Below are 10,691 nucleotides of genomic sequence, written 5' to 3'. Positions count from 1 at the left end.
GTTTCCAATTCATTTTCCTACCTTTTATGCCTGTTTTCAGACCTGCATTTGAAGATAGAATTTTCTGTTGAGTTCTGCCTTATAATTAGGAAGATCTGGAAATCTCTTATTTCATTAACTGTTCACCCACTTTCCTGAAATGCTCTGCTCAACTATGCTGGGTAATTGATCCTTGGTTGTAGTCCTAGCTCCTTTGTTTTATGGAATACCATATTCCAATTCTTTGGTCTTTTAATGTAGAAGCTGCAAGGCCTTGTGTGATTCTAATTGTAGCTCCTTAATATTTGAATGGTTTCTTTCGGGCTGCCTATAGTATTTTCTCCTTCATTTGATAGTTCTGGAACTTGGCAGCGATATTTCTTGATGTTTTTAGTTTGTGATCCTTTTCAGAAGATGAACAGTTCAGTCTTTTGTTGATTATTTCAACCTTTGGAGCTAGGACTTCTGGGCAGTTTTTCTTGGGGATTTCTTGGAAGATATTGTGCAGGTTCTTTTTTTTTTTTTCATCATGGCTTAATGGTAGAGCAATAATTCTTGATTTTCTCTCTTGAACCTATTTTCCAGGTAAGTCTTTTTTTTTCCAGTTAGACGTTTTATATTTTATTCTATCTTTTCGTTTCTTTAGATTTTGTTTGACTGATGCTTGATGTCTCAGAGTCATTAGCTTCTACTTGTCCAATTCTAATTTTCATCAAGTTGTTTTCTTCAGTACAGCTTTTGCATCTCCATTTCCATCTGTCCCATTATTCCTTTTAAAAAATATATTTTTTCAATTACTTTTTCTACTTCCTTTTCCATTTTTCCAATTTTCCCAGTTAGGTTTTGTATTTCATTTTCTGTTTTACCAATTTTCTTTTCTAATGAGTTGTTCTCTTCAGTGAATTCTTTTTTTGTACTTTTTTCGTGGCCAGTTTTTCTTCTATTTCTCTTATTTGGCTTTTAAAATCATTCTTCAGCTCTTGCAAGAGTGCTCTTTGTGCTTGCAACCAGTTCACAATCCTTTCTGAAGTTTCAGATGGGAGTTCAGTCTCAAAGCCGACCTCTTTGGTATTTTTTCTTTGGTCCTTGTCCCCATAGAAAGATTTTATGGTCTTCTCTTTCCTGCTTTGCTTCTTACTCATGATGGTGACGATTTATATGTTGTAACCTCTGGTTCTTTCAGCTAGAACCTAAAGAACTTCGTACTGAGCTGGTTGGTGCGAGAAAGCAGGGCAGATGAAGTCTTTTTTTGTGTTTTTCTGGATTAGCCATGGAGTTAGCTTGCTAAGTGTAGGAGAGGGGCAGTCTTGTCATGGGAGATTTCCTCAAATGAGCTAGTGCAAAGACATGCTCAGAGGTTGGTGCTCTCGGGTGCCCTAGTGTCGTCCCATTTCCCTTATGGTGCTTAGGTATTCCTGGGTTCCTGGTGTTGGTAGTTGTGATGCTCTGACTCCTGGGGCTCTGGATCTCCTCCTGGTTCACTAAGGTGGTGCTCTCTGGGTCAACTCCAGTCCTCTGTCACAGCAAGAAGGATCCTCCTTAGTGCTTTTCCTAGCTTCACATGCTATGAGATTGTTTGCTCCTTCTGCTGATCTCACTGATCCAGGATTTTCTGGGGAAATAGTTTAGCATTCTTTGAAGGTTAAGAAGGAGAGGGGGAGAGAAAATTTACTGATCTCTCTGCCATTGTGGCTCCCAGAAGTTCAAGCAGATGACTTGCAGACATTTAATCTATGGGCTGATAATTTCAGGAGAGAGCTGGAGCTCTGTGCCTCTCACTCATTCAATTCCACTGGACTCCCATCCTGGGCTGACATGCCAAGATTCAGTCACTGTGTTGCTGCTGCCTCAGATCGCCCTGGGGCTTTCCTCCTCAGCCCTACCATGGTGGGTGTATGCTGTGCTATGCACTTTATGCTCCTCCACCCCTGTACAGCAGATCCTTCCCATCCACCTTCCAGTCTGTCCTGGGCTGTGATTCTTCCACAGGCTATCTTCTATTGGATTCTGCCCCTCAAAAATTTGGTCAGCTTCTATTTTTTAGAGTTAACTGAAGGAGTTTGTTTAAGAGCTTAGGTGAGTAATTTTTCTCATTCTGCCATCTTGGTTCCACCCCCAGCAGAGATAATTTTAAAAATTATTTGACTACCTGAAAGTCATTATCAAATAGGAAGCTTGGGTACCATCTTTCAAAAAATTATCAAGGAAAACTGCTCTGATATTCTAGAAGCAGAAGGGAAAATAGAAATAAAAAGAATCCACTTACCACCTCCTGAAAGAAATCCCAAAAGGAAAACTCCTAGTAATATTGTAGCTAAATTCCAGACTTGCCAAGTCAAGGAGAAATTATTCCAAGTAGTCAGAAAGAAGCAATTTGAGTATTGTGGAAACACAATCAGAGTAATACAGCATTTACCAACTTCCACACTAAGGGATCAAAGGGATTAGAAAATGATATTCTGGAGGTCAAAGGAGGTAGGATTAAAACAAAGAATCACCTACTCAAAAAAAGTGAGTATAATCCTTCAGGGGGAAAAAAATGTATATTCAGTGAAATAGAGTACTTTCAAGGATTCTTTATAAAATGGCCAGAGCTGAATAAGAAATTTAACTTTCAAATGCAAGACAAAAAAATGTATGGAAATGTAAACAGGAATGACAAATCATAAGAGATTTATTAAAACTGATCTGCTTACATTCTTATAAGGAAATATAACCTTTGCAGCTCATGAGAACGTTCTCAATATTAAGGTAGTTGAAGGGAATACATACATACATGCACACATATGTGTACACACATAAAGATAAATAGATAGATGCATAGATAGATATAGACAGAGGGCACAGGTTGAGTTTAATATGAAGAGATGTCATCTTAAAAATAAATTTAAGGGATGAGAGAGGAAAGTATTGGGAGGAGAAAGGGAGAGACAGAGTGGATAAATTATGTCGCACAAAAGAGACAAAAAATATTTTAACAATGGAGGGAAAGAGAGAGGAGGTGAGAATAAATGAGTGAACCTTACTCTCATCAGATTTGATTTAAAGAAGGAATAACATACATACTCAATTGGATGTGTATATCTATCTTACCCAACAGGAAAATGGAGTGCCATGGAATAAGAGAAGAGGAAACGATAGAAGGGAGGGCAAATAGGAGGAGGGAGTAATCAGAAGCAAGAACGTTTTAGGATGGACAGGGTTAGAGAAGAGATAAGAAAAAATGTGGGGTGGGATAGGATGGAGGGAAATACAGTTATTCTTTTTTGTTGTAAGAGCAATTATCTATGGTTTTGGCTTTTGCAATTCAATATGTGGGAGAATTTGAGAAGGAGAAACAACTCTAGGAAGCTTGGCTATGGTGGCCTAGAGTTCCTTCCTTTTGTTTTATATAATTCCTTTGGGTATTCTTGTATGTGAGGCAGTCAACAGGCTTACGTAGCATGCCTAGATTTCCTTTAGTGTCTCTGTGTAGGCAATGCTCACCTGTGACACTCCATAGCCAGGGAAAAAAAATGAGCAGTGAATTGTCTTGAAGAATTGTTCTATTATCTGATCCTTTATTGGAGTGTCAGCATATTGTACAAAGAAGAGTATTACATTTGTTTAGAGTGAGAGTGTTCAAAATCTAGCTGTGCTACTTATACTCTATTCAACTTTGGGGAAGTCTTTTAACCTCTCTGGGCCAGCATGTCATCAACAGTAAAATGATAGAATCAGACTAAACCACATCAATAATCCTTCATATATTAGAATATATAAGCCTATGACAATAAATGTAGTTCAATACCTCGTCATCTTACCTGACATAATATATTGTAAGATAGTAGAGGAGGAAGTGATCACTTTGGCCAGGGAATATTTCACAGAGGAGGTGGGGAAGGCTGGAATTCACTCTCCAGAAATACTTTAGTTTTCTCATTTGTAAAAACAGTCGAAAAAATGAAACAATTTAGCAAGTATGATAAGGCGATCCAGAAAACATTCTCTTAGCAACTTAGTGTGCATTAATTATGGTTTCCTGAATTCTGATCAATTAACAATAGAGGGAAGATCACAAATGTGATCTCTTTAAAACTATTTCCAGGGGCCAGAGTCAAGATGGTGGAATAGAAGGAAAGAACTGGTCTAGCTCTCCCCTCATCTCCCTTAAAATACCTGCAAAAATGACTCTAAACAAATTATAGAACAGCAGAATTCACAAAATGATAGAGTGAAACAGATTTAGAATCCAGTACAGCCTGGAAAGGTCTGTCTCACTGGAATCAGAATGGAGGGCAGCCCAGCATGGACTGAAACAGGCTTCTGGGCACTGAATCATGGGTAGCTGCTGCAGTTTTCAGATTTCTCAATCCACAAATGCCAAAGATAATTTCAAAAGTCAGTATGAAAGCTCTTTCACTGGTGTGAGAAAGAAGACTGGTCTGGCCCCAGCTCTGGTCCCAGAGTTGCAGCAGCTACTGTAGCAGCATCTACTTTTGGAGCCCTTGGTCTAAAGACCCTGGGGGAATTGAGTAGGTGATATGTGTCTCAGGCCTGAGTGATGGTCCTGGGGTGAGGAGGAGCATTGGAGTGGCAGAGCTGGTGGCAGCTGTGGAGAGGGAATCTTATTTGCAGTTCCAGATCAGAAAACAATACTTTCAGTTTTACACATACCACAGCATAATACAGGAAAGAAGTAAATGCCTCTCCCTTGATTGTGCCACCTTGGAGGAACTGAAAACTTACAGGTTCCTGGAGATATCACAAAGAAGAGCCACACAAAACCTCTGAAGCCTAAGGTAGTGTACACACCACTTGACAAAGGACTCAAAAGTAAAGTAACTGGTTGAAAAATTCCCCAAAAGAGGAATAATAAGACCATAGAAGGATAATTTCTTAGTGAAAAGGAACTTTCTTCCATCCTTTCACATGAGGAAGAGCAAGGCATAAAATCAAAGGAAGACAACAAGGTCAAGGCTTCAACATCCAAAGCTTCCAAAAGAACATAGACTGGTCTCAGACCACGAAAGAGCACAAAAAAGGACTTTGAAAATCAAGTAAGAAAGGTGGAGGAAAAAATTGGGAAGAGAGATGAGTGAAAGATAATCATGAAAAACTAGTCAACAGCTTGCTAAAAGAGATGCCAAAAAATGCTGAAGAAAATGACACCTTTAAAAACAGACTAACACGAATGTCAAAAGAATCAATAAAGAGAAGACTGCTTTAAAGAGCAGAACTGGCCGAATGGAAAAGGAGGTTCAAAGTCTTACTGAAGAAAATAGTTCTTTAAAAATCAGAATGGAGCACATGGAGGCTAATGACTTCATGAGAAACCAAGAAATTATAAACCCAAAACAAAAGAATGAAAAAATAGAAGACAATGTGAAATACCTCACTGGAAAAATAATTGACCTGGGAAATAGATCCAGGAGAGATAATTGCAAATTTATTTGTCTACCTCAAAACCATGATCAAAAAAGTATCTAAACATCATGTTTCAAGAAATTATCATGGAAAACTACCCTGCTATTCTAGAGAGTAAAACAGAAATGGAAAGAACTCACCAATCACCTCCTGAAAGAGATCCGAAAAGGAAAATTCCTAAGAATATTGTAGTCAAATTTAAGAGTTCTCAGGTCAAGGAGAAAATATTACAAGCAGCCGGAAAGAAGCAATCAAAGTATTGTGGAAATACAATGAGGAAAACACATGATTTAGCAGTGTTTACACTAAGGGACTGAAGTTCTACGAATATGATATTCTAGAGGCGAAAGGAGGTAGGATTACAACCAAAGATCACCTACCCAGGAAAACTAAATATAATACTGCCAGGAAAAAATGTAATTTCAATGAAATTGGGGACATCCAAGCATTTTTGTTGGAAGACCAGAGCTGAATAGAAGATTTGACTTTCAAAGACAAGAGTCAAGAAAAACATGAAAAAGTAAAGAGGAAAGAAAAGCCTTAAGGAACTCATTAAAGCTGAGTCATTCACATTCCTACATGGAAAGATGTTATTTGTAACTCATGAGACCTTTTTCAGTATTATGGTATTTAGAAGGTTATATGTATGTATATACATATATATGTACATATGTGTATGTGTATATGTATATGTATGTGTATATATGCACATGTATATGTATATACACACATATATGTATATGTGTGTGATGTGCTTGTAGGTAGGTATATATTTGTAGGTATATATATATATGTATATATATATATACATATATATATATACATGTATGTGCACATGGGTGCATGACCTATATTAACTTGCTTTTTTTCTCAGTGTGGGTGGGTGGAAGAGGGAGAAAGGGAGAGAATATGGATCTCAAAGCATTAATAATGAATGTAAAAAAATTGTTCTAGCATAAAACTGGAAAATAAGATGTATAAGCAATGGAGTAGAGAAATCTATTTTTCCTTACAGGAAAATAGAGGGGAGAGGGTTGGAAGAAGGCAGGGTAAAAGAAGGGAGGATAGAATGATCAAAGGTGTGGATGGAGTGCATGCTGCCTGGGGTGGGGGGTAGGGAGAGATGGGGAGAAAATTTTGAATTCAAATTCTTGTGGAAGTAAATGTTAAGAACTGACAAATAAATAAATTATATATTTAAAATTGTTTTTCAATCTGTGTTTGCAAGAAAAGAACATAAACACTGGGCACAGATGTAATACCAACCACAGTGGCATATCCAAGGTGGCTGGTCACACAGGATCTTATATCTGCTTTTCTAGGAAAGATAGCTGTTTAAGGGGTCAACAATCCTTTTTAATTACATTCTGAAAATACAAACAGAGAAAATAGAAGCTGAGAAATAAAGAGAGGGCTCTACTCTCTGAATCAAAGCAACATTGCAATATACTTTACATGTATCCCTGGATTGAGAGATCCTTTACATGTGAGCAGTCAGTGGAGGTTGTGAGAGTATTAACATTCAGCCACTAGGAGTTTCGAACAGGGAATCACAAGATCCTTCTCATAAGTGAACCTGAAAGGAAAATACCAGCACCCCAGTATATGTAACAAAGTCTTGGCTCCTGATTTTCTCAGAGTCAGTAGGAATGAAACCTATGTGACTCAGCATAGCTGTGAATTATCAGGGTTCAAAGGAGATTGAGCCTTCATATGCTCACAATTTAATCTGAGCCTGGGAAACTGAATGACAAAAAGAAAACAAACAAACAAAAAAAACATTTCCCACTTTGCTTGCTGTTACGAAGGATCAGAGAAATTATCATAGTTGTGTACTTTTTTCCCCCACAGCCTTTGGAATTTAACCCCCTGATGGCCTAAAAGGAGAATGTATCTATGCAACATCATAAATCAAGTCTAAGAATTCATTTCACATTATTGTTGGAAATGTATATTAATTTTTGAGTAACTACAGTAGGGCTTTTCAACTCTCAATAGGGAAGATAGAGCTCTCATTTTACCATTTCAATACTAATAATAGCATTATAAAGGATGGTTAAGGTGTTATCAAAGTAGTGCAGAAAATTGGTTTCAATGGCCAGGCTCATGGAAATTGAATAATTCAGTAGCTCCTAAAAGGAGAGAGTCTGTACCTTGGAGAAAAAAAAAAAAGATCAAGTTATACTTTATATTCAGGAACCAAGACAGCCTTCATATATAGAATCATTTAGGATATGTACTTTGCTAAAAACTTTTAATGGAAAACATATTTCTTCATTTCACAAAACTTCAGAAAATTAAAAAAAAAATCTTAGAGAATCTTTGTAGAATCCAAAGCATCAAAACTGGAGATAAGTAATAATTATAAGAGGGACAGTCAGTTTCGATATTTAAGACGTATAAAATCTATGTTCCTAATACTAGGCAAATGTCACTTAAGACTCACCAAATCTGTTGATAAGTTGCATCTAATAACTGATAAAAAGACTAGAGCTGTTAGTAGTATATTGGATTTTAGGGGAAAAAAACAAACAAAAAACCCCAATAATTTCCTCAGTGAGATCAGAATTTCCAATAAAGGGAAGAAAACCACACACACATACATGCATGCATGCATATATATACATATATGAATGTATGTATATATACACACATGTACACATGCACAACATACATATATAGGCATTTTTGTATGCATATATACATACACATGTAAATATGTGTGTATATGTATATAGGTATATGGATGTGTGCATGTGTACATATAAACACATATATTTACATACATATGTGCATATGTATGTATGTGTAGATAAAGACCACACTCATAAGAGAAAAGAAGGACCAAAATGGGTTATGCGTTAATACTATGACATTCTGGGAGCTTGGAATCCCAGACTGCTAATGAGGAAAGAACAGGAGAGTAACATTAGAAGTCATAATTCCCATTAATTTGTGTACTAAAGGCCAAAGGGTCTGTTTATTGGCATATCACTTTATCTGTATCTCTTTGCAATTCCTATGTACTTAATATATAAAAAGAAAGAAGAAATTCCACAATTGATAAAGCAATCATGCTGCTATTTTTTTAAAGTTGGAATAGACTGAAAGACATTTCTGAAATGATCCTTATTTCAGATATTTTGCAATAGCTTCTATTAGCATCCATTATGAAAACAGAATTTAAAATGAAGAGAAATAAGGGAGTTAGATAAATCTATGTGGACTTGTCATTCTCTTATCTTCATCTTTTATGAACAAATACATTTTATGGATATCTCTCTGCAGATACAAACACTAAAGAGAAATCATCTACTGAAGTTGGTTGACAGTCACTTTTCAGTTGTATTTTCAATTAAGGCTTGTTATAATTTGTAAAGATTGAAAGCCATTTCAACTATAAAGACTTATCAAATTACATTCTGCTACAGTGGAATCTGCTTGGGAATGCTAGGATTGTTGTGGTCCAAAATTAGGCGTTGTAAAGAACATAAATAAAATATTTGCAATCATGTACAAAAACTGCTAATATCACCAAAATGCCATTTCTTCTCTTCATTTCATGTTAAACAGCACAAACTTAAAAGGATCATTCAACTTAGTGAGCAGTTGTGTTGTGTTAAAAGTAAGCTATTAGAATTTTTTTACGTAAAAATATATTTATGTAACAAATAGAGAGCTAGCATATGGAAGTTTCAGATGGTTTCTTGATAATCTATTAGTTTTCAGAAAAAAAAAAAAAACCTTTTCAGAGCTTATAAGCATAAGAACAAAGTTCAGGAAAACTAACAGCGTGGATTCTATTCTTATTTGCTAAGCAAGCTTGTTGCTCTTTCAATGAACATATCTGGCAGTGTGATGATAATTGTGCTTCTGACATAAATAGAGTGACTGAATCATAGACATAAAATTTTCGATCTGGAAATTGCAGCACAGCTGGTGACTTTAAAATGTATTAAATAAATTTTTGACATGTTAGGAAATCAAAGTGCCATGAGAACATATGACTTGGTTCATGTCATACAAACATTTTATAACATACTACAAACTGTATTCTCTATCTTCACATCTCCAGTAGAAGACTTTCTCCACCATATCATATTTTTAGTTCAATACATTTTTAATAACAGGAAGTTATTTTCTTTGTTTCCCACACTCACTAGAAAAAGGAAGAAAAGGAGGAAAATAATGTTCACAACAAATTTGCAGAAAAAAGCAAAACGAATTCCCATTTTGACGATGTCTCAAAATATGTATTTCATGCTGAATATTTATTCCTTCAACTCTCTTTCAGGAGATGATTGTTGTATTTTTCCTCATCAGTCATTTGGAATTATGATTGATTTTAAGTTTCTCAAATTTTTTTTTTATATGATGGCATTATTATAGTGTAATTTGGTCTCTTGATCCCACTCACTTCACTCTACGTCAGTTTACAAAAGTCTTTCCAGATTTCTGTGAAATCAATCCCTTCATGGTTTCTTGTAGTACAATAGCATTTCCTTTCACACATATATAATTCATTCTTTTTGGAGAGGTAGTAATTAGGTGTCCTGTAATGCCATAAGAAGACAGTTCATAGAAAAAAGACCAGAAATTATGCGGTGAATGTGCGTAAAATCATAATCACTTGCAATGTAACATGAAACTGAGGATCACTGAGGCACAGATGATTTTCCTCCCTGCAGTGTATTAAAGGAACTGGATCCAGACTACTACCACTGCTACTACTACTACTGCTGCTGCTGCTGCTGCTGCTGCTGCTGCTGCTGCTGCTGCTGCTGCTGCTGCTATTGCTACTAATAGTAGCAGTATTAGTCATGGTGTAATAGTAATGTGTAAAGTGAACAGCAGACCAATAAGATGATTTCTGTGAATGCCATTTATATTTCTGTACTGTGGTTTGAAAAATATTCACATTTCACCTTTTTTTATCTCCAAAGGTGGAGAGATGGAATGAGATGCATTGAGGTTATTTCTCAAAGTAGTCATAATTTGACAATTTGTAATACTGATAATGTTTGGCCATCATGCTTCCTAAAAATGAAGAAAGTGTTAAAATGATTCTCCTTAAACTCTTCTATTTTACCTTTTCTTATGATGTCAATTTGTAGTTGAGTACAATGTCATTTTAAGTATTTTTATTTATTACTTTTGTCCTTTTACTGTTTTTTTTTTTAATTTTTTGCTTTCAAGTTTTAATTACATGAATATCAAGTGTCAGGGTGCATAAATGGGTTCCATAACACAAAGAAATTTGACTCATTGAAATCAATAATGTAAGAATTCATCCCATTTAAGGTTTT

This window comes from Notamacropus eugenii, chromosome 4 (assembly GCF_028372415.1).
Source record: "Notamacropus eugenii isolate mMacEug1 chromosome 4, mMacEug1.pri_v2, whole genome shotgun sequence".
Taxonomy (NCBI): domain Eukaryota; kingdom Metazoa; phylum Chordata; class Mammalia; order Diprotodontia; family Macropodidae; genus Notamacropus; species Notamacropus eugenii.
The sequence above is the reverse complement of the archived record's forward strand: the minus strand, read 5'-3'. Positions refer to the sequence as shown.